Below are 24,959 nucleotides of genomic sequence, written 5' to 3'. Positions count from 1 at the left end.
ATGGCTTCTCCCAAAGAATCCTGGGAGTCGTAATTTGTTAAGGGTGCTGAGAGTTAGGAGACATTCCCCTCCCAGAGATACAATTTCCAGAGCGGTTTAACCATCAATCCCTCTTCACATGGGACTCTGGGAATTGTAGCTCTGGGTGTAGCATGGGAGCTTCCTAACAACTCTCAGCACCCTTAACGAATTACAGCTCCCTGAATTCTTTGACTGCTTAAAGTGGCATCATAGTGCTTTAGATGCATGGTGTGAATGTCGCTGTAGAATGTGTTGAACTTTTGCTTCACTACTGAGCAGAGACTAGTACATTTTTTAAATCCCAAGTTTAGCCATAATTTACTGCAAACCCTTGACTGCAAGATTGCCCACTATTCTACAGCACGTCACAGGGTGAGATGGAGTGGCGGGAAAACCAACAAGCAATTGGTCATCTTCAGCAAACGTAAATTAATCCAATTCTGTGCACCTTTTAAATCTTGTGAATAAGGTAAAATTGCTTCTAGCAGCAGTGCTTGCTTGATAGGATGGCACTAGGCATGGTCATTTTCTTCCTGACCACACACACATGGTGAAGGGCGCAATATTATTTATAAAGCACTACGCATTATTAGACATATACGGAGGAATTCCACATCATGCTAGTTTGATTGTTCTGTCAGCGCAAGCATTTCTGCCTGCCAGATGGGCAGGAACAATCTCCCCTCTCCTTGCCCTGTGTGCTGTTTTGGAGGTTCTTCTGACTCTCCAGAGTGGATTTGGGGAAGGTGGGGAGGTGGAGGGGGGAGAAAGCCACATTGTGCTAATGGGAACTCTTTACACGGGCTTCCACTAGTGTGCAGGGTTAGTTGAATGCAGGCTGCAGATTCCAGAGTCCCAGGGCCTGGCCTGAGAGCACATGATGCAGACATATTGCTTTCTTTGTTAGAATGTTTTTTGTGTGTGTTTTTTTTAAATCTTTTTTTTAATTAAAGATTTTATTGATTTACAGAAGTATGTGTAATGTCTCTCGTATTTTTTCCATGTAACATTTTTACAAATCAGTTTCATTTGTTCAGACATTAGGAAGAAAAGGGGTGGAGGGGGGGGGGAAGATGGGTGGGGTCGGGGGTCGGGTGGCGGTGTTTCTATTTTGCTTAATGTATGTAGGGTTTGGTGTCAGCGTTACTCGTGCCGGTTCTCTGCTGTTCACTTGTGTTCCTTTGGTGGTGAGAGGTTGGGGTTGGCCTAGGGTGTGGTTGTTTGTTTGTGATTGGCTGTGGTGATCTTTGTTTTCGTGTGTGAGTGGGGTGGGTGGGTGTTTTGGATCAGGTTAGCCATATTGATTTGTATGCTGTTGGTGGATTATTGTCATTGTCTTGTTGGGCTGTGTACGCGATAAAGGGGAGCCATACTGGGGTAAAGGCGCCTTCTTCTGTTTGTCCCTGTGTCAGTTTCAGTTTATTGGTTAATTTTTCTAGTAGGACTGTTTCCCATACTATTTGGTACCATTGGTCCATGCTTACTCCTGACACGTCTCTCCAGTGATGCAGACATATTGCTGAAACTAAGCATTCTGCTGAGTGCCTGGGTGGAAGACCACCTGGGAACCTCATGTATATTGCCTTGAGTTCTGTAATGGAAGAAAGGCAGGATATAAATGCACCAGATCTGCTCTTCCAAGGCTGCATCCCTCTCTTGCCTGCTGCTTTTCAGACTCCAACCTGCTACTAATTGTGTGGCTGCACAGAGGTTATAATGAAGAAAATGTAAATTATTCACTCACTCTTGGAGATATGTGAAACCCTCCTGATCTTATCAAAACTCCTTTGCCCTCACTCTGAATTCTTCAGATGTTTTGCCTTAGGAGGAACCCTCAAATTTACTTCATTTCTCACTTTCAGAAAATATTTGGAGTCAACTCATGTCTATATAAGTTATTTGATATAGCAATCATATTTTTCCAGATATTTCAGTGTAATTGCACAGCAGAACTTTCTTCTTGACTGTAGCAGGAACATTGAGATCACAAGGCCCTGGGTCTTTGTTGGCAGGTCCCAAATCTCCTGCACCTCCCCCACTTTTTTTTTTTTTTAAAGCATAGGGTCCCTCCTGGCAACCTGTTTATTCAGTATCCATCCCGATTTGCTTGCAGATGCAAGAGGTCTTTGTTCACATACATTTGCAGGGTGGTTTCAGGACAGTGAGCATTCACCCTGCATTCAATCTGATTTGTATGTGAGGTGTTTAACAAGTTGGGACCAGTTTACCTATGAGATTGCCTTACCCCACATTTGCGACTGTTTTGATCGGTGGAATTGACACTGCTACAGCTGCCACATGATACCCGTTCTGCATTTATAAGAGCTCATTTAGTGTGGCACCACCTAGACTTTGGAACTTCCTGCCTATTGAGATCAAGCAGGTGCCTTCACCGGACTCTTTTTGGTGCCTGCTAAGAAATTTCTTGTTTAGACAAGCCTACCCACATACTTAGAAAGTTGAGGTCATTTTAATCTGTTTAAGTATTTTAACTTTTGTATGCTTTAAAGTATGGTTGTGGATTATTTTTGTTTTTCTTGTTTTTATATTTTTGTAAACTGCTTGAGGTTTATTACAATCAAGCAATGTGTAAATTTTATGAAACAAACAAACAAACAAACAAACAAACAAACAAACAGGTTTGTGTGCTCCCTAGGACAGTTGGGCACTGTGTTACTTCCCCATTCCTCCAACAAGCATTGCTTACATTTACAGTCATACCTCGGGTTACAGACGCTTCAGGTTGCACATTTTCAGGTTGTGCACCTCGCCGAACCCGGAAGTACTGGAACGGGTTACTTCTGGGTTTCAGCACTCGCTGCATGCGCAGAAACACCGAATCGTGATCTATGTGTGTGCAGACGCAGCGCTGCGGGTTGTGAACGCTGCGGGTTGTGAACATGCCTCTCACACGGATCACGTTCACAACCGGAGCATCCACTGTACTTGAAATAGACTAACCAGGGAATATGGAGAAACATTTTGTAAACGATGTTCACTGGCTTTCATTTCTGTTGATAAGCAAATTCTTCAAACCTAGCAATCCTAATTATCAGACCCAATGGGCACAAACTACATCTGCTACTGCACTTTTTAGATAACCATGGATCTTAGACATTATTGCGTTGACATTTCTGGATTTGGGTAGCTGTGTTTGTAGCTTAACGGTTCCCTCAAGATGAATTGGTCCACACCCACTGCTGGCCCAGAACAAGTCTGCTTTTTACAGAACATCCCAGCCAGCTGGAGAGGGCAGCCCCTGCCTTGGAGGATGGGGTGGAGAAAACACTACTGGCTAAGTTGCAGTGTCTGTGCTTCATTTTTCATTCCATTGGCATGGATTCCCTGACAGGAATGAAATGCAGGGGCCTAGCTGGTTCTGTCGCAGGCTTTAATTCCCTTTTCATGAGACAATTGAGAACAGCAGGGGCTTGAAGCAAGGCACAAGAGAAAATGTGTTCTGTGCTGAGTCCCCACCACAGCTGCAGTTTACAAAATGTCTATATCTGAGCAGAAAAAGCTCGACAGTGAACACTCAGAGTGGCTTCCCCTTTGGGGCTCCACCATGGCACTCAAGTTTTGCCAGCCATTTCTGGGAAACCATTTTACTAGCAGCAAATCATCACAATGGTAACTTAATTCCGTAGCCCACCTACAGAACTGCCACATCAAGGCCAGATTTGCTTATTTCCTGCCTTTCCTCCCAAGAGTTTAAAGCAGCATATATGGCTCTCACCTGCTCTTTCCCCCATATTTTATCCTCACAAAACCCCGTGAGGTAATTTAGGCTGAGTGATAATGTCACTGGCCTGGGAAGCTTCATGACTGAGAGGGGAAATGAACCGTAGGTTCCCAGATCCCACTCTGATCTGATCTCAACATGAATATCCTGCTGCTTGTATTGTTTAGCCCTAAGTGCAGAAAGAAAGAACTTCCTGAGAGTCTGGCCAGAACTACACATGTGTCAGAAAGAAAGGTGATACAATTTTCAGGTGGTGAAATGGACTATACCACTCAAAGTTGCAGGTGGGGAGACATCACATTTTCTTTTAAATGGTTCTGTCTATAAAAACTAGCCACAAGTAGAAAACTAATAAGCCAGAGCTTAAGACAAGGCTAGAGCTGCTATCCTCATTGTACAAGTTCTATAGCTAGAAGCTATTTTTCTAGGGGAGCATTACAAATGGCATCCCCTCACTTACGGCTAGGAATGGAACAGTCTCCTGCTGCCACCTCAGGATCCAGCCGCCTTCTTTTGCAGCCATGGATGGAGCAGGCCTGCGTAAAAAGGCACCATAATGTGCCTGAGGGATCCCAGTTGTGGAAGCCAATTGTCTCCTGCAGAGTTCGGCTGAGGATAATGCCGTGTCCAAGGGCATTGTCCCTTAGAGGCGCTCCTCTCTCGAAAAGAACGAAGCCTCCCTTGCTCCCAGGCGAGGTGCTGCTACTGTCATTCTCTGTAGTCTGCTTGCCATTGCCAAGAGCTAATTGCTTCAGTATTAACAGCATTTCATGCTTCAGCACATGAGCTGGTGCAGTAGCTGGAAAGGGCTTTTTCCTCCCCTCTGAAGGAACATTGGTGCCGTCAGCTGCACACTTAAATCTTTGTGACACCTGTGTTCTGAGGCGCAGGCTGCAAGTTCACAATCATGGCTTTCCCGCAATCAGCACAAGCAAAGCTGGGATGTTTAATGGTACTTTAAAGAGCCATTGAGATTCATAAAAAGTGCTGGGCTAGCAATGGAGAAAAGGAGAGTTTGCAGGTCCTGCGTTAAGACAGAAGCAGTTCTGTGGGATGCCTGCAGCATCCTGCTTAACCAGAGCTACACATCTTTCCCGAAATCCAGACTGTACACACTTATCTGGGAGTAAGTCCCATTAAACTCAGTGTGACTTACTTCTGCATAGACATGCATCAGACCGCACTGTCAGAGATGTTCATGCTCTGCATCTAATAGCACAATTCAGTCAAAGTAAAGCACCCCGAATCCCTATTGCGGGGTGGGGGGAGAGGTGATTAAGCATGTGCTTTATTCTCCAGAAACCAATGGAGCTCCAAAGTGTTGTGCTCCAACTGGATTTCTGAATAATAAGAATAATACCCAGAACATCCACATTCTGTAACATGAAAAAAATAATCTAATTCTAGGTTCGAAATAAATGGTACAAATCAATGCAATGTATGCAAATCTTGCTTCTCCTCCCTAAAAGCTCATGCAATATGCATTCTCCCCCAGACGGATCGTTGTAATTCTACAGTATTTTAAATTCCTTGCCAAGACTATGATGGCAGGAGGAGAGGTGTGGGTAAATAAGGAACAGCCCTGTGGTGCAGGTGAATGTGAACAGAGGCAATAATGGAGGACAGGTAACCATGCGAAGAAAAGAAGCTCTGTCATACTGAACAAATGCCAAATGCTGATGGTGTCCTCAAAAGAGACCATAACAGTTGATAAGCAGTGGCTTCTGCATCACCTCAAACTCCACCTAATCTCTTTCTAACAGGGACTACTAGCCAGATGCTCTCAGGAAGATCACAAACAGAATATAAAGGCAATGGTCCCTACAAGAAGAGCCCGGTTGGGTCAGATCAAAGGCCCATCTAGTCCAAGGAATGAGGAACCTGGGGCTTCCCAGAGGCCAGCCACATGATTTTGGGAAAGCACTCCCTGTTTTTTGTCCTCTAAAGGTAAAGGTACCCCTGACCATTAGGTCCAGTCGCAGATGACTCTGGGGTTGTGCACTCATCTCACTCTATAGGCCGAGGGAGCTGGCATTTGTCCGCAGACAGTTTCCGGGTCATGTGGCCAGCATGACTAAGCCGCTTCTGGCAAACCAGAGCAGCACACGGAAACGCCGTTTACCTTCCCGCCGGAGTGGTACCTATTTATCTACTTGCACTTTGACGTGCTTTCAAACTGCTAGGTGGGCAGGAGCTGGGACCAAACAATGGGAGCTCACCCCATCATGGGGATTCGAACTGCCGACCTTCTGATCGTCAAGCCCTAGGCTCTGTGGTTTAGACCACAGCGCCACCCGCGTCCTTTGTTTGTCCCCTAGCAACTGTAATTCAAAGACACACAGCCTCTGAAAAGGGAGGCTCCATTTACTTATCATAGCTAATAGCAGTTGATAGAGTTATAATTTCAGTCTGGGCAGTAGAGGCTGGTCCATTCGGACAAATAGGGCACTGTCCCACCAATCTCAGTTTGCCCTCAGCTGGCCCCTACCTACCTGTCTTATTATCGGCAACCAACCAGGGGGTGGTTCTGCCTGCCATTGGCTCTGGCTCCCCCTACTGTTGGCCTCCATGCCGCCTGCCCTGCCTGCCACTGCTGCATTTGTGTAGTTTTGTTAAAGATCTAAGCCAGTGGCCATTGCCACATCTTCTGGCAGTGAATTACCGGGGAGCTGAGTAAATAAATATTTTGTCCTGACTCTACTACCGAGTGAATGAAGCCCTGGTATTATGAGAGAGGAGAAAAGTCTCTGTTCACCTTCTCAGTGTCATTCATAATTTTATACTTAAAACCTTCGTAAACTGACACCCATCCGACAGATCCTGGGGGTGGTGAACAACATAAAGCACTTAAATATTCAATGAAACCGCAGCATTAACAATAACATGACTCAGCAGCTAAAAAAAAAGGCACCAGACTAAGGTGGTGCACAAATTCAAAGACCTGAAAGAACAAAGTGTCTTAACCTAGCACTGAAAAAATAGTAGGGAAGGCTGCCTAGTGCACCTTTTTAGCGATGGCATTCCATGACCAAGGAGCCACCACCGAAAAAAGCCCTCTCCATAGCTGTGACATAGCATACTTTTGATAAGGAAGGGGAAGAAACCTCCAGCTGCTGTCTATCCCTCACACATGACTCAATGTAATTAAGCAGTATACAAATTGTCAAAATAAGTAAATTTTAAGAGTCACCCGAGAACCTCCTGGGCATCACCAGTTCAACCCCCAGTTAGCAGTAATAAGGTTTTCTTCCTCCAAACAGAGCCCAGAAACACTTTCAAACAGCCTGCTTCTTTATGTTCTCCTATCTCCCCCTGCCCAGTGAGTTACTGCTTTTAATTTCTTTGTCAGCTGTGTGATGCTGTTCACCTGCCTAAGGTGAAATCTCACTATGATTAAGAGGCATAATCCTAAGGACACCTTAACTCAAACATAATGTGCTGCAGCAGGTTCTTAGCACAGGCACTCTAAGTGAGCTGGACAGGTACCTCTTTTCAGAATGAATTAGTCATGAGCAGGAGGAGTGTGTCAGGTTAAAACTGCTTGCTATAAATACTGGAACGATCTTTGATATCCCAGCACCTAATAACCACACTAGTGGTGGGGTGGGAATGGCTCATCTGAGCAGATCATTTGTGTTGCCCCCATGCCTATGACAGTTAAAATCAGCCCATTTTGCTTGGGCGTTTGCCACTCAGCCTTTTTATTAAGCCTAGCATTTAGACCATAGGGATTTGTTTGTTTAACTTTGCATATGCAAAAAAGCAGCAGCAAGTCTTGCACTTTCTTCCCACTCCCAACATAAGTGGAGGTGGTAACCCCATTCAAGACATGTTCCAGACATGGGTGGCTCTTCCATTTCTCCTTGTCCTTGACTGCATCTTACTTATATCGTGCTCCAACTGCCTAAGACAATTGCCATTCCCGCTCTTTGTTCCAATGTCTGTTCATACTGCTATTTGCAAAACAAAGGTTCAGCTGAAGGCATGCTATGCACTCATCTGTCCAGTATGGTAGAAGGAATGCTAAATGTAGCACTATAATCTATAGCGTATGAATGTAATCTGCACTATACATTTTAAAGCAGTATCATACCACTTTAAACAGCCATGGCATCCCCCAAAGAATCCTGGGAAATGTAGTTTGTTAACAGTGCTGAGAGGCATTAGGCAACCCCTATTCCCCTCAGAGCAACCATTCCCAGAGTGGTTAAACAAACAATCCCAGGGAACTCTGGGAATTGTTGTTCTGTGAGGGGGAATAGGGGTCTCCTAACACCTCTTTGCACCCTTAATAAACTAGAGCTCTCAGGATTCTTTGGTGGAAGCCATGATACTGCTTTAAAGGTATAGTGCAGATGGGGGCCACAATGTCCCTCAAAAATAAATTTCCCGCACAGATGTTGTGTGGATGCATGACAAGTGGCCATAAGAATTAGGCCCCTTTCAGACATTCAGTCTTTGAATAACTGGGGGAAGGAGCAGATTGTGATGGCAGCCCCTGCTTCCAGTCCATATGCACAGTGAGTTCAACCTTGGAATAGACCTGGACATGCACATGTGTCAGGCTGACTTCATGTTTGAAGTTGCTGCTTCCAACATTACTGAAGCGGTACGGGGAAGGCACATGCAACACTGGCTCCTCAGTCTCCAATATTCTGATACTGGGGACTGCAATGTGGAGAGGCAAGATAAAACTTGGTGTTTTCTCCTCAGTGGCTTTCTCACACCATGTTCATGACATGCTTGAACTTAACTGCTTCCTTCCTGACAGGAACTGCCAGCATCTTTAATCACAAACTCACAGAGGTAGAAGGGAGTAGAGATATTCAAACAATTTATTTCATTACATTTATATCGCACTGTTCTTCTGTCATGGAACCTAAGGTGGCATACACGTGATTCTCAGAGGGTCACCCACCCAGCCACTGACCAATACCCAGACCTGCTTTGCTTCAGCAAATGTGTGGCAGCGTGTTTCATGTACCTTCAGACCTTTTCCTGAGGGGAAATGGCCTGAAGACACATGACAGTCTAAAGGCTAGTCCAGACCCCCCAAGTGTCCCTGTTTTCCAGAGACAGTCCTGGATTTCTGATTTGATCCAGAATGTCCTGCTTTTTGTAAGGATGTTGCTATTTTCATCTGATAAATGTTGGAGGACATGCATGGGAGTAGCCGGGGGGGGGGGCAGCCTTTCAAATATTATTGAAAAGCATTGGAAGTACTCAAGTACCTGAGGTTCTGCCCCCCCCCCCAATAGCAGAAGCCTACAATGTCCTATTCATGAGGTATTTTTACCTGCTATTTCCCAAGAAAAGCTCAACAACTTTGATTCCCCCCCATTGAGAATATGGTAGGATGTCCCTATTTCATCAGAGAAATGTTGGAGGGTATGCAATTTAGTGCCCTCCTGGAGGTGATTCTTGCTTGGATGGGGGTGGAGAAGGATGAATTTGTGGTGAGCTCCAGGTTGGAGGTAGAATCCTGTATCTGTGCACAAAAGGTTTCTACAGAACTATAGAGAGATGTCTATAGACAGATGTCTATAGCAAGCTGGCCCAACTATGCATTGGAAGGAAAGGCATACATCCGGACATAGTGTCCAGATCAAAGTAAGCAATAGTACCGCTTTGTTCTGCCTTGGTCAAACCACACCTGGAGTACTGTGTCCAGTTCTAGGCACCACAGTTTAAGAAAGATATTGACAAGCTGGAATGTGTACAGAGGAGGGTGACCAAGATGACCAAGGGTCTGGAAACCAAGTCTTATGAGGAACAGTAGAGGGAGTTGGATATGTTTAGCCTAGGATAGAGGAGATTGAGAGGAGATATGAAAGTCATCTGCAAATACCTAAAGGGCTGTGACATAGAAAATGGAGCAAGCTTGTTTTCCTGAGCTGCAGTCCTGAACCAATGGCTTCAAGTTACAAGAATGGAGATTCTGACTAAACATGAGGAGGAACTTTCTGACAGAGCTGTTCAACAGTGGAACAGACTCCCTCAGAAGGTGGTGGACTCTTCTTCATTGGAGAGTTTTTAAGCAAAGGTTGGATGGCCATATGTCATAGATGCTTTACAGAGATTCCTGCATTGCAGAGGGCTGGACTAGATGATTTCTATGGTTTTATAATTCTATACATTTACACATGCACGCACGCACACACCAACATTCTACGCATGTCTACTTAGAAATAAACATGATTGAATTAAATGGTCCTTACTCCAATTTAAATGCTTATACATTTGCAACCACAGTCCCTTAACTCATCTGATCGATGGGAAATTATTTCTCACTTGTGAACAGAGCTTTCAGACAGAATAGAATAGAACAGAATTTATTAATTTCAGTCACAGACCAGTTCCAGCTCACATATAATATCAGGGAAATCATAAAACACGATAGGGATACATTTGAATTTGCAATTGGGTATAACAGGGGCAATACAGATATAACAGCAGTTAAAAATATATAAATTAAATCTTAATCACTAAAATATAACCTAAAATTGTCATCCAAGGCCTTAGTCATTATGGTAGCACAGATTGTTCCCTAAGTTTTATGGCAGTCGCACAGAATTTGGCCACCCTTAGGCCACCCTCTGGATCCTTGTCCTCTACCAGGGATTTTAGAAGTTCAGACCCATTTGGAGATTTTTGTATGAGCTTTCAGACAGATGCAGGGCATGAAGGAAACCTCATCCATTGAGTTTTCCATATTTGTCACTGTTTTAATACAGGGGTAGGGAAACCCTGGCCTCCAGATCTTGTTGAACTTCAGCTCCTATCAGCTCCAGCCAGTCCATCCAATGATCAGGGAGGATGGGTGTTGTAGTCCAACAATGTCTGGAGGACCACGGGTTTCATACTGTATCCCTGTTTTAAGATGGCACAAGTCCACATCTCCCAACTTGGTGTCTGTAGCTGCAGTTTGTGTGTGGGACTGTCAAAAGGCTAGGAGGTGCAATTCTCAACTAGTGAATTACAGCAGATTTTTTAAACAGGTTCTTAAGATATTTTCAGGGGATTTTTTTAAAAGCCACTAATTCATAATATATGAATATTGAGATTTTTGTAGTTAGCATGTTTTATTTAGGCATAAACTAATAGTTCTGCCAAGATGGTGAGGTAAGGCATCATTGAAGATAGGGGATGGGAGATGTTATGTGTGAACAACGACAGATCTAATTGAGCTGAGCCCTCAAAACCTTTCAGCTCAATCTACAGTTGCTGAGGGTTTTCTTAATACCAAGAGGAAAGTGGAACATGGTTCTCTGTGTTGCTGCATTGCTGTTGGGACTAGAAATCAAAGAGGGAACTGGATATATCCAGTCAAAAATGGCAAGAAAGAGCAGACTGAGAGGAAAGCCATCTTATTCCTAAAATAGTGGGGCTATTGTTTGCTGAGCCCAAACATCAATTCTGTAATGTCTTCTGCTCACTGCCAAAATACAGGTTTTGTTGTTAACTTATCCCCACTCCTCTCACAGGGATCACGGCCACACACTTCTCTCCACTGTTGCGAGATCACAAAATCCACCCACACCACTTGGGGGTTTCCAAATGCAAGCTCTGCATTCCAGAAGCATGTCAGGGGAAGGATGGAAGCTGCTTGGGAGGTTTTGAGCAGAAAAAACCAGCTGCAGGGAAAGTCAAACATCCCTCCCCTCCAAAAACAGATCCCTGAGACGCCTTTTCATTAACAACAGACAAACATCAGTGGTTCATTAAAAAATATTTATATGTAACATGTAGTTTGCCCCTTTGTTTGCTAGGAAACTCTCTGTGTCTGGTTTCCATTTTTCTTTCTGAAACAAAAAGAAAATACTCCTTTTTTTAAAAAAAAGTGACCTTTCCCTTAAAAATTTCACCCACATGCTGCTGTTATCATTGCTGAATGTGCACATATGTCTAAGGGAAAGCTGGGTCATAGTTAAAAGCATGCGATTACAACCCTTCCTGTCATTCAAGTATATCTAGACTCACATACCAGAGGCTCTTAGGTAATGGGTAATTTGTTAAGAGTCCAATTGGTATGAGCTCCTCCCACATACATCAGGGAAGAAACACAGAGGCCAGATTTTCCATTCCCTCCTCCATAAAAAATATATAGCTCATGCCAATGTGAGAGTCTCCCTCCAATCTTGGCCTATCACACACTGTCTCAGATGCCGATTCGCTCCTTGGCTGAATATTGCAATGGTCACCTTATAAAGAAACATATATATGAGACAATGCTGGAATGACCTTTTCTGTTGCAAGGCACCATTTTATTGCAGTCTTGTATTCCCATCCTTGCAATCAGAGCAAAATCACCTGCTTTGGGCCATTTGAAAATGGTATGGTCATCCTCCCTGTCCACCACCTTCTTCTTCTTCTGTACTATAATTAATATGTTTAAAGGAACCAAAAGAAAAAGGTATGGTCATGCTCTCTGTGATTTTTTAAAACACTAGGCATGTATGTGCCATTCTGTTTGGTAATTGGAGTATCCCCATGATGGAACTTGTTTCCTTCATGGGGATGAATCTCTTCATCATGCCCTGCTTGTGAGGTTTGGAGGAAGGCCTACTTGCTTATCACTGCTGAAAACAAAGTGTTGGGACAGACAGATAGATCTTTGGGCAGATCCCATAAGGACAAATAAGGACATTTTTAAGGCCCATGGACACCAGAGGGCACATGGGAAGTTATCCTGATAACACACACACACACACACACACACACACACACACACACACCCTTGAAGAACTAGGCTTCATGTTTTTGGTGATTGTCAGCACTGATCACCAGTATTCACCTCTCCAGCCAATATGACAGAATGAGTGAGAGTATGTGTAGGAGGCATGTCTCCGTTTACTAGTTGTGAGAGAAGATTTATAAGCTACATATTGTTCTGTTTGAAAAGCAGTAATTGTTAATTATGAATAATAATTTATATTTAGTTTTGTTTTGTGTCATTAGTGCCTTTCCATTCCCAAAACACTCAGAGAGCAACATGCCTTAGAATAAAAGCACGTGACACCTGGAGGAACTAGGAGGGGACAAGTTTCCTATTCCCCAAACCTACTGGCCCGTTTGACAGCATCAACAGGGCAACAGCATCACCCCTCAAGAGTTGCTGCACCTGCAGGTGGTATGAACCCTGCCAGAAAGGTCTAAAAATGGAAACACATGTGGCAGCGTCTTTCATACTTTCCTGCCCATAAACCAGAACTTCACTAACACGAAAGTTTTGAAATTTTGTTGGCATGTGCACACATGCCCTAGAACTGGCATCCTTGGTGTTTTTACCCATTCCTCAAAACTCTCAGAGTAAAATATCTGTGTGGCCATAGATCCATGCTGACTTCAGTGCACATGCAGTGTGAGTGAATCCTAAAGGATTCAGTGCACAAAGTCTGCTGTTTTACACATTGTAGGTAGTAAGGCTCATTTTCTTCTGTTAAATTGGATAGCCTTGGCTTGAGCCAGGTTATGGGGGGTTCACCCTTAGCCTTATCTCTGCCAAGGTCACATAAATCTTCTGGCCTGTCCATCTTTTGTTTCCATGAAGGCTCCTTACTTGGTTGGCAACCCTAGAAGATCAGGGTTCTCAATTGCTCAAGGAGTCTCCAGAGAACTTTCCTGACTGCAGAACCGCATTTTTGCTATGAAAGGGGAGGGAATCGCATGGCCTTAGGAGTGGGGGCTAAAGCTCACAACCACAACCAGATCCTCTGTGAGATTATACATACATTAACATGGTTACTTTTTTAAAAAAAATATTGTTATACTGATGCATAGCAGCAGAGATGAACCTTTGACAATGTGTAACAGTGCAGGGAGAGGGGCATTCAGACAGTGATTCTTGTGGGAATAAAGCATTCCTGTTTCATTTTATTTATTTATATTAATTTTATTACAGATATTTGTATCCCATTCCTCAGTCCACATACTTTCAGAGCGGCTTCAAGTTTTAAAAAGATATAAGCATAAATAACATCTTTAATAATTTAAAAACAGCAGGATCAGCAAAATTTAAATAAAAGACAGGAAATTCCCAACATAAAAAGAGATCTAAGAGTTTATAATGAAAGGCATGGGCAAATGAAAGAGCCTAGATGGGGAAAGTGCTCTACAACCAGGGTGCCACAACAGAAGAGGCTCTTCCCCTGGAATCCACCTTCCGCACTTCAGAAGATTCAGGGAGTTAGTGAAGGGCCTCTGTGAATTATCCTATAACTTGGACATTTTCATGTAGAAGAATGCAGTCCTTTGGGTACATGGATCCCAAGCGCTTTAATTTGTTTATTCAATACACACCCACACACCCCGCTGTATCATAAAGATATATTGTAGTGGTTTACAACAAAATAAGACATCAAACCGAGCAATAAAATCATAAAAAGTTAAAAGCAAAAATAAATTAAAGAAGACATTAATAGACCATTGTTGGGGGTATACTCTTAATTGCCTGCGTAGGCCTGGTGGAACAGAAAAGTTTTCAGCAGGCAGATAAAAGTTGACGCAGAGGGCACCCGCTGAATCTCTATTGACGAAAGACACTCCTGCAGATGATCTCAGTGATTGAGCTGGAATATAACAGTTTGGGCAATCTCTGCCGTGTCCTGGACCCAATTTGTTAAGGGCTTTGTAAATCAATGCAAGAACCTTGATGGGCAGCCCATGTGATGTCATCGGGAAGGGACAGCTTTGTTTGGAGTTAGTTGTTGTCAGGGGTTCAGGGAGAGAGGCACAGATGAGGGAGGAGACTGAGAGCGAGGGGGAAGAATCCAGGAACGAGGAGGAGGAGGAGGACAATGACTTGAGGGTTTCCATGAGTCTTTCAAGTGAATCGGAGGATTCCCAAAAGGGGGCGCCCCTGGTCAGGCCAAGGGGAGCCACAGGGGGGACTCGTCAGGAGCAGGGGAGCAGCGGGGGAACCCCGAGTGGGAGTTGGAGATCGGGGCCGGCTTCCCCGCCGGAACGGAGTGAAGAGGGTGGAGTTCCCAGTGTGACAGACGAAGCAGAGCAGGAAGCAGAGAGGGGAAGGAGATCGGGGCAAGACGTCCTGCCGGAAGGGGCGGAGAGTAGTACAGAGAGTAGTGTAACTGTCAAGAGGAAGGTCAGGGGTAGCGAACGCGCGCCAAGTTCAAATGTGGAGGCGCGCGGAAATGCGGAGAGCCCGGAGGAGGAGCCTGGTCCCAAAGCACGGAGGAGGGGGGAACAGGCGTCTGGGGACTCAGCGTCAGGGGAAAGCAGGAGGGAAGGAACCCAGGGGGGCAGAAAGACCCTGCGGAAAAGGAAGGACAGGAAGAGGTGGACCAGCAAAAGCCTCTTAAACTGGTGTGGAGGCGGGACTGATTCAGAGGGGACTTCAGCGGTCTAAGCGTAACAGACGTGGGGCTGCGCGCCTCGGCTGCGGAACAAACAATGTACTTCAATAAAGACTTTTGTAAATAAAGTGGACTTGGCGTTGGTCTCTTGTGAGCTGGGACCTGAGGCGGCCCTGACAGTTGTAATAACACTGAACACATCAGACCATCCCAGGTTTCTTGATAATGGAGTGAGAACCAACACATTGAATGATGGCAGGAAAGGGATCAGCAGTCAGTGCAGTTGTTTGCAGTGGCAAGGAATATTAACCAACCAATCTCCATTAGTAATCTTGCTGTTGCTTTGTGTATCAGCTGAAGTTTCTTAGTAGTCTTCAAGAATTATCCCCTCATACAAATTGCTATACACATCCAAACATGATGTTACCAGATAAGCATAGCCAGGCTATTTCTGCCTAGTTGCAGCAGCTGCACCACCCATGGTTGGTAGAAGGTGCTTTAAGCTGCAGAAGCTGCTTGGGCCTCCAAAGAGAAAGCCAGATCTAACAACACACCCAAGCTGTGGAGCTGATCCTTAGGGGGAATGCAGCCCTATCCAGAAGAGATTGAGTTCCTTCATCTTATCTCAACTGAGCTTCAGTTTACTGGCCCTCTTGGGGACTCCACATATTTAGCACATCTGCTAATTCACCTAAATCTGATGAAAAGGAGACCATGAGATTAGATATCATCCTCATATTGTCAACGCCTCATTCCAAATCTCCAGATGATATCATTCAGTAGTTTCACAAAGGTGTTAAATAGCACAGAGGACAAAACAGAACTCATAGGACGTCTTCCATTAGGCAGAGTGATAAGCTCCTGGCATCACTTTCCAGAAATGGCCTTCAAGATAGAAGTGGACTCACAGGAATGCAACATCCCAGATACCCTATCCAGAAGGATGATCTGGTTACTGGTATTCCAAGCCACTAAATGGCCAACAAGAATGAACAATGTTGCTGTCCCCCCATGTTCTTCTCTTGGCATACGCCATTCATCAGGCTGACCAAGGCTGTTGGAGTTCCAGACCTAGACCTGAAGCCAGAATTGAAATGGGACCAGACAAATAATGTGCAAATGCATGCCTCAGTTTCTCAGTTGTTAAATAAACACATAAAATGACAGAGAGCTACAATCCAATGACATCAGTGACTATTGAAGTAATCTCTTTGACGGCAGGTGTGGACCTGGAGACAGATAACTATTTGAAAACAGGGACATAGGGATTTATGTTCCATCTCCAGAATGAATGCATTATGTGGATTTGGGCAAGTGATTATCTCTCAGCCTCAGCTGGACATCCTTAAAATGGGAATGGGAGTGATCTACCTCTCAGGAATATTTGAGGGAAGACACAAGGACTTTTGCAATGCCCTATGCCCATTTAAAGAGCTATATATATTGCTGGTGTTATTATACCAGCCTCCTGAAACCTACTTGTACAAAGCTGCAGAAGTGACTGGCAGAATGCACAACATGCCCCCAGCATCCTTAAGCACCTTAGTGAGAGATTTTGTGAGACAATGCAAGCCTGCAGTATTAGCACTTGAAGCACATTAATTTTAATAATAGTTATCAGAAAATAGCACTTTTATGGCACAATATTATGCCAGGGGATTTACAACAGACTGAATCATGCCATTCGTAATTAAAGTTATTTTCATTTCTAATTTCATCTTAATTTCATTCCAATAAAAGATATGACAAATACTACATTAAAATATAAAAACCATTACTTCAGACAATTTCCTTGTGTTAGGCTGTTACGGAACACAAAATCTCCACGCAAATCATTGGCAGCACCAGAAGGGAAAGCATGACCAGTGACAGGCAAGGCTCTCCTTCAGTCCCAGGAATGATGCCGTCTTGCCGCTGTCAGCTCCAGCAGCTGTGAACAGGCCACGTAATCAGGGCAGCTTCCCACGTTCCGACTTCCCAACACGGGAGCACTGCTGTGTCTGACAATGTAATGCGGGACTTGGGAGATTGCCAGCTCAGAGAGAGGAGGTACTGCTGCTGACAGGAATGACTTGAGGAATCAGTGCCGTAACCTGGGACATGTCCCTTCTCTGTAACTTTCCTTTGAAACAGGGAAAGGAAATGTTAGCAAGCATGTTTTGAGAATTCTTCCCTGAGTCCCTGTTGGAGTCTCCATCTCAAGCCCTTTCTTCTGGGCCAATAATAAGAGGTTGGGAAGTACCTAAGAAGAAAAAACCATGTCCATGAGGGAAGAAAGCCATGGTTCAGGGGAAGAACGCATGCGTTGCATGCAGAAGGTCCTTGGTTCAATCCCCAGCATATCTAATTAAAAAGGATTCATTCAGCCTCCCCCTGAAGTGTGACCACAGCTGAATAGGCGTGCCCCACTGATCCACATCCTTTCATTTTATTCTGAATTTTTATATTGTGCTTTACTGTATTCTTGCGTTATACACCACTTTGATTTTTTTTCATGTTAAGCAGTATATAATAAACGTATACAATAACGTATACAATAAACAAATGAATAAAAATGATCCCTTGCAGAAAGGCTTCCTATAGGCATCTGATATGCCGCTGAGGAAAACAAGGAGCTAGACAAGAGAAGCTGTTGGTTTGATCCAAGGAGAGTCTTAAGATCTTAGGTCATGTTTTTATACTTCCTACCTTAATCAATCAATGGCTCTGGGAAGGCAACAAGCACAAATTAAAGAGCTAGAATTTGACTTAGGGCTTATCCACACTTGTGCCATGCTTTTCAGGCACAGGTCTGTATCTAAGCAGAAGTGTGGATGAGCCCCAGGTCATCAGGTGACCTCGGCCTAGGCACTCTCTTCTTTCAACCCATCTGGTCTCATGGGGTTGATGTGATGGTAAAATGAAGGCCATGCTCCATGGAAGAAGGGTGGAGTATAAACATAATAAATGCATAAATAATGTTGTAACCCTAGCCCCACTTTCTTAAGAGTAAGCCCCATTAAATTCAATGGGATTTACTTCTGAGTATACAGGATTGCAGCACATGGAGATGTCGGAGGAGAAAGATCAGGAGAAGACAAGGTGGGGTCACTGTGTGCATGCTCTCTACCTGGTCTGAGCCTCGCTCCTCACAAATTATTTTAAATATCTGAAGAAGAATTGATTTCCTGTGCTTTCCTTATATATTGTGTGAGCAAATGTCTTCTCGCCTGTTTGTTGATCTAATCAACAATGCTGAGAACCAACAGAACAATCCTGTGCAGGATTCTGAACACACTTACTAGGAAGTAAACCAGTTTTATTCAATGAGATTTATTTCTCGGGTGGGGGGGATATTTCTCAGAAATAGATCTTAAGGCTGCATTGGGGTTTCGCTTCCATGGCTCTCTGAATCTTGTCCCTTCTATTTTTGACCAATAAAATGTGCTGTCAGCTACATGATTTGTTTTAGGAAATCTCGGAAAAAAAATATCTTGATTTACTGAGGCCCACCCAGGATGCCATTTGAGAGTGCCCTGCTCTTCATTTTATCCTGCAGTGGAGATAATGCTTGGCTCACAGAAGGTATGCAAAGGATTAGCAGTCAGGGAATATTTGCAAAGTGTTTAGAAGGCAAAGCAAACACCATATGTACTAATACGGTTATTATTATTTATGTAGGGCCATGAGGGTGATCAGTTAGTATGAAACAAATAGAAAGAAAAATGCTGCAAATCTTTTCACAATCCAAATGATTATTATTAACAGTGGAAAGCAGGAAATATATAATTGAGGGGGGGGGGAGAATAAGAATAAAAAGGCTGTTAACAGCAGTTCTATACCCCGGCCCGAAATACATATTTCCCTCTCTGTGTCAGTAATGACACTTCCACTTGCCTGATGTTGAGGGTAGCTGAAATCTGAAGACCACAGACTTGATTTTATTGTGTTTGAATAACAATGGCTGCTTAGCATAAATAAATTGCATTTCACTTCACATTTACAAGAGAATTTAACAAAAGGGAAATAGGCCATAATCTGTATTAAATACTTGGGCTGTTCCTTAACCCTGAACTACACCAATACACGTAACTCAACCATCATCCACACAAATAAATAGAGTCAAATTGCAGACCTTGTTCATACACCCGTCCTCTCTTAATTTTCTTGAGGTCTCATTTCCAATTGACTTCCATTGGTGTTTTTCTAATATGGCAATCTGCAGGACAAATGTTTTTGTCAGGAGCTGGAGTCAGGACTAGGTCAGCAATAAAAAACACCAGTGTCAGCTCTAAGGCTCCTCTCCAGCAGCCTAAGACTCCCTCGTCTTGTCTCTCGTTGCTCCACCCTCTTAATTTATCTGTGTGTTCTGGGAATCCAGGGGAGAGGGGAGCTGGTCACAGAAGGAAGGAGAGACTCGCTGGCTTCTTCAGCAGCCTGCCTCATCTCTGCCTCTTGCCCCCCTTCCTCTCCACCCTCCGCTTCAGCCTCAGAGTCTGCACTGCTCTGACACAGCCTCTTGCTGCTCACTAAACCCTGTTGCCTCTTCAGCTTTCAACACCTCCTCCTCCCAGTCTGGTCCCTCTTCTCCCTCTAACCATGCATCATCGTCCCACCACCCATCCTCTGGCTCTGAGCCTTCTTCCCTTGGGGGTTCCCAGCTGGTGCCTCCCACCACTCCTCTGAACCCAGCCAGTCCATGACAGTTTCCACTTTGGCAGATACATGGCAAGTGCAGAATTGCCTTGAATCACTTTGGAGACCCCTCATACGGAAAGACTGGAGGCATCCCACTTCAGCTCAAATGTATCAGAAATCCTTCTGAACCATCCCAATTTGACTTGGGATTTGTCCAGATCCGATGCACACCCTCTACTTGAAAAGATGGTGCTGGAAGCTGTCCTCAGCTGCCCAATGTATCAACACTATACTGCCTACCCGCATATCAGCACAATACTTTTGCACACATACACACCACACACTTTAGTTTTGTTGTTGCCATAGGACTATAAGCCACAATCTTCTCTCTAAATAACATCTTTAAGCACAGTTCTCATCCCCATTTCCAGACTGTTCCATTTACAGCAGCCTTAAAGATGGCAAGTACATTCCATGCTTGTGTGAATGCAATGTTTAATAATGAATGACCACAATCAGCCCATGATTTACCAATTATTAATTACAGCACCTCCATTATTTCCCCCACCCCCCTGCTCACCTTCTCCTCTCACTAGAGACGCCACACCATGGGAGCTGGCAATTGTTTCTTAAAATAAACAATGCAGAGGTCTGTCACTGTCATACATCAGAGACACAAGTCATCTACCGACAGAGAGCGAGAGAGATAAGCCATGGTGTTTGATGTAGGGCGCTTAGCAGACAGGCATATGGTAACTCTTTCTGCATCTGGACAATTAATCACAGATGCTTCCTTTAACTTACTACAACCCAGCCTCCCTCCCCCCACTCAAAAAGGATAATGGGACTAGGCAAACATTTGAAATGTATTGCTGACTTCAAGCCTGCTGCTCTTTCCCCTCTGTGGGCTTTCCAGGATTCTTAAGGGGACTGGAACAATGCCAGAGCAAGGGCTGATGCTAGAGTCATCACTTGCTCAAACTGTATCTCTTTATTGCCTATCGGAGGAGGGTATTTCAAAAGAACAAGAGATGGGGCTACAATTAATGGGAAGGGGAATATGCAGGGTACACAAGGAATGGTGCCTTATACCAAGCCAGGCTGTTCGCCCATCTAGCACAGCATTGGCTACTCTACTCTGATTGACAGGCGCTGGCTTTCCAGGGTCTCAGGCAGAGTTTTAGTTCTGAATAAGACAAATCATCCCTTCTCCATTGTACTTCTTCTTTCAGTGCTGATTCATACATGCAGCAATTGCTGTCTCAACCCTGCATGCAATGTGGATTGAATCTGCAGCAAATACTGGAAAGATAATCCAAAAGTACTTGTCTGATTGCTTAAAATACAAGTTTTCTTGCTTCGGTACCAATATCTAATTTAATAAAATTATCGGTGTCGAGGAAATTAGCATTGTGTTGATAAAAGTGTCCAAAATCACCCAGTGGGATTGACCTTTCTGACAGCAGCTTTCTTATGCTTCCCGCTCTTTATTCCACACATCCTCTTGTTTAATACAAACCAAATCTATCAATTTTCATTTGACAAATATTGGAGGGCATGCTATTGTGCAGCTTTGATCTGGCAACTCTAAGCAGGATTATTTGTCAGTGACAGCACGTTAATGTTAAGCAATTACCCATTTCTGGGATAAGTGCTACATTTCGGATGTCAGAAGTGGAGATGGCTTGGAAACAGCCCCAGGAACCAGGTAGCACCATCTCCCTTCTCATCAGACACTGGATTCAAGCAAGGCTATCAGGAGCCTGCCAGTCAGTTAATGCGGCAAAGACACACAGACACAGACGCGAGCACACGCACACACACTTTTCCAGGAAATTGCTTGGCACCATGCAGTGCTGACGTCTGCCTGTGATGTTGTAAAATGCAGTGTTTTGACATCACTACAGGATCACAGCAAAGAATTCACTGAGGCTGGAAGAGTGGAACTGAATGGAAAATGGCTTGAGTGAGGGGAATGCAAAATAGCTCTGCTTGCTCAAAAACATGGAATGGAGCATGACGGAAATCATGCGGATGGTTAAGTCTGAGGAATGACTGAAGAGAGCGAGGAAGATTTGTGCACAAGAGAAAATAGGCTGCTGCCTCAACATGCTCATGCCGTAGTTAAACTCTAGCAGCACTCTTTGTCCTTTTTGCTTATAAAGACTAATGACTGATTCTGTACACACTGGAGTCTGTGACCTTTTGGGTGTGCAGAGTGCTTGTGCTTTCCAAGTGCATAGATCTGAAGCTCCTTTGGTATCGTTTCATGGCTGTGGCTCCTCACTTCCAGAGTTCCAGGGGCAGCTGCAGGGTGCTTTGACTTTGGGTGCTTATGTTACATCAGTTTATGTTCAAATGCATACATGTTGAGCATAGGGAAGGAGATAAGTACTCAGACAGACTGTGTTGCTCTGTAAATCAGCATCAGTACACAGTCACTGAGGAACCACCTTCAAGCTCTTTTTCCTAGACAGAAGCAAAATGCAGACTTCCGTCTCCACACTGCAACTCCCAACTGCTTTCTCTCCAGCCTCCTCCCATTCATGATTGTGAGGTGTGTCATAGGTGGCAGCGGCCACCAGCCACCAGCACCCCACATGAGGAACCTGTGGCCCTCCAGATTGTGTTGGGCTCCAACTTTCATCATACCATGACCATTTGCTATGTTGGTTGGGGCTGATGGGAGTTGTATTCCAACAACATCTGGAGGACCATAGGCTAGCCATCCCTGATCTATGTTCATTCAAACAACATAATTTAGCCATCAAAAGCGATTGAGCAAAGAAGCGATCTTCTGTTAGTTGTAGAAACATAAGCTGATTTTCTGTGCTCATTAGCAAGCAATCAAGCAAAACAAAAGATGATTGTCTCTTCAGTTGACATAGCACAATAGCATTTCCATTGATATCCGTACTGTGTTATCAAAAATCCAGAAGCCATCTGCTCCCATGTACACATCCTAATGTAGAGATGACCTTGAGCTCATCTTGGTCCCCAAGTATTATACAATCAAAAACTTAGATATTAGAAATGTAATAAGCTATTACATTTACTCCTATGGAAGAACTATAGCAGGGGTCAGCAACCTTTTTCAGCTGTGGTCCACCGTCCATCAGACCATGTGGGGGGCCGGACTATATTTTGGAAAAAAAATAATGAACGAATTCCTATGACCCACAAATAACCCAGAGATACATTTTAAATAAAAGCACACATTCTACTCATGTAAAAACACACTGATTCCCGTGGGCCAGATTGAGAAGGCGATTGGGCCGCATCCGGCCCCCGGGCCTTAGGTTGCTTGTTGTTGTTTAGTCGTTTAGTCGTGTTCTGACTCTTCGTGACCCCATGGACCAGAGCACGCCAGGCACTCCTGTCTTCCACTGCCTCCCGCAGTTTGGTCAAACTCATGTTTGTAGCTTCGAGAACACTGTCCAACCATCTCATCCTCTGTCGTTCCCTTCTCCTTGTGCCCTCCATCTTTCCCAACATCAGAACTATAGGATAGAGGTAGTCATTTGTCCAAGGCCACTCCAAGAATACAAAGTGACTGGTTGAACCTGGGCAAATTACAGTGCTAGTAGACCACACTGGCTTAACTGGTATTGGAGTAAAACAATTTATGCCAGTGAGATGGATAAGCATGGACTGTATTCATACAAGACAGGGCCAGCCAAAGACATTTTGCTGCCTGAGGCAGAACAGCAAATGATACCATCCCCAGCCTAGGTGCTTAGTACCCAAAGCCAGTCAAGTTATTCTGGCAGCTTGGCTGACTGAACAGATGGGAGTTGATGTCCCATTAGCAGATTGGATTTGGTCTACTAAACAAGAACAAAGAAAAGTACAAAGAAAAGAAATCAGCGATTTATTGGTTAAAATATGAGAGAAGCATAAATACTTCACAGCACCAGAAATTTCGCCCTTGGCTTCAGTTATTAATAGTGAGGGTTTACAGGTCGCAAGAGAATTAGAAGATTGTTCCAGCTGGTGTAAAGCAGGGAGGGGGAACCTGCGGCTCTCCAGATGTTGTTGGACTCCAACTTCAAGTCAGCATGGACCAAGGCAAGGGATGGTGGCAGTCACAATCCAATGACATCTGGAGAGATGAAGGTTTCCCAACCTCAGTTTAAAGGGTGATTCACTAGATTTAAAGGTTTTCTATTGAATGGAATTATTTCATCATATCTCCAGTTAGTTGGGAAAAGGCCATTCATAAAGTTTCTGGGGATGAAGTCAAACCACTGCACTGACAGCACTAAAGTGACTTCCCCAGGGTGCAAGTCTGGGCAGTGTGTATGGAGGTCCTGGGCTGCCCAGATGAAAGGACCTCCCTCTTGGCCTCACTGCTGTGGGCATAACTGTCATCTCTTGATGTCCAGGCTTCTTAGTCTTGGCTGCAGAGCCATCATCCAGAGTGACTGGTAAGGTAGAGTATAAGAAGTGGCCCAATATTGCTGAACCCCATTTGCTGCTAGCTCATCAAACCTCTGTATCTAGAGCCATAGAACAGACACCAGAGATTAGAGGGTCAGATGTAGGCAGTGCTTCATTTGGGATACTCTGTATACATAGAGAGATTCTTGTGGGGGAGGGGGGGAACCTTAATAAAACTAGGATTTTACTTTGTTAGAAGGACCTTTAATTGGTTCTGGAGGATTGATTCTAAATTATGTCCTGACACACACAAGATCAATAAGTCCATTAAAGCAGAGGCAACTTTGCAAAACTACTCTACTCATCACCTCGTTGCCTTGCGCCCCATTTTGTGTGTCACCCCCATCATGCATGCATTCAAAATACAAGGTACGTCTCTCATTACTGCCCCCTAACCTATTAATCCCCCTCTTTTTAACCAAATCATAAAACATGTGGCTGCTACATAAATGATGAATGGTTTTAAGGAGGTGGGGGACAAATCACACTCAAATGTTTCCCTTGTAGCTGTGGGTAGAGGTAGTGGGGAAGCAACCCAGGTCCATCAGAACATGGGGAAGGGCTGTAGTAACTCAGCAGAAGCAGCATGTGCAGGACCTCTACAGAGTTGGGAAAGCCCTTTGCATGAGACCTTGGACAATTCCATCCAGTCAGTGTAGGTATTGGGCTTAAATATTATTATTATTATTATTATTATTATTATTATTATTATTATTATTATTATTATTATTATTATTATTATTACAATCTAAGGGCTAAATTTCCCAGAGAAAGCTAATACCTGGCTCTGAAATTCTGTTGAGAGGTTCTCAAAAGTGGTTAATTTC

The sequence above is a fragment of the Podarcis muralis genome, chromosome 2 (genome assembly GCF_964188315.1).
Source record: "Podarcis muralis chromosome 2, rPodMur119.hap1.1, whole genome shotgun sequence".
NCBI lineage: Eukaryota > Metazoa > Chordata > Lepidosauria > Squamata > Lacertidae > Podarcis > Podarcis muralis.
This window is presented reverse-complemented; position numbering follows the sequence as displayed.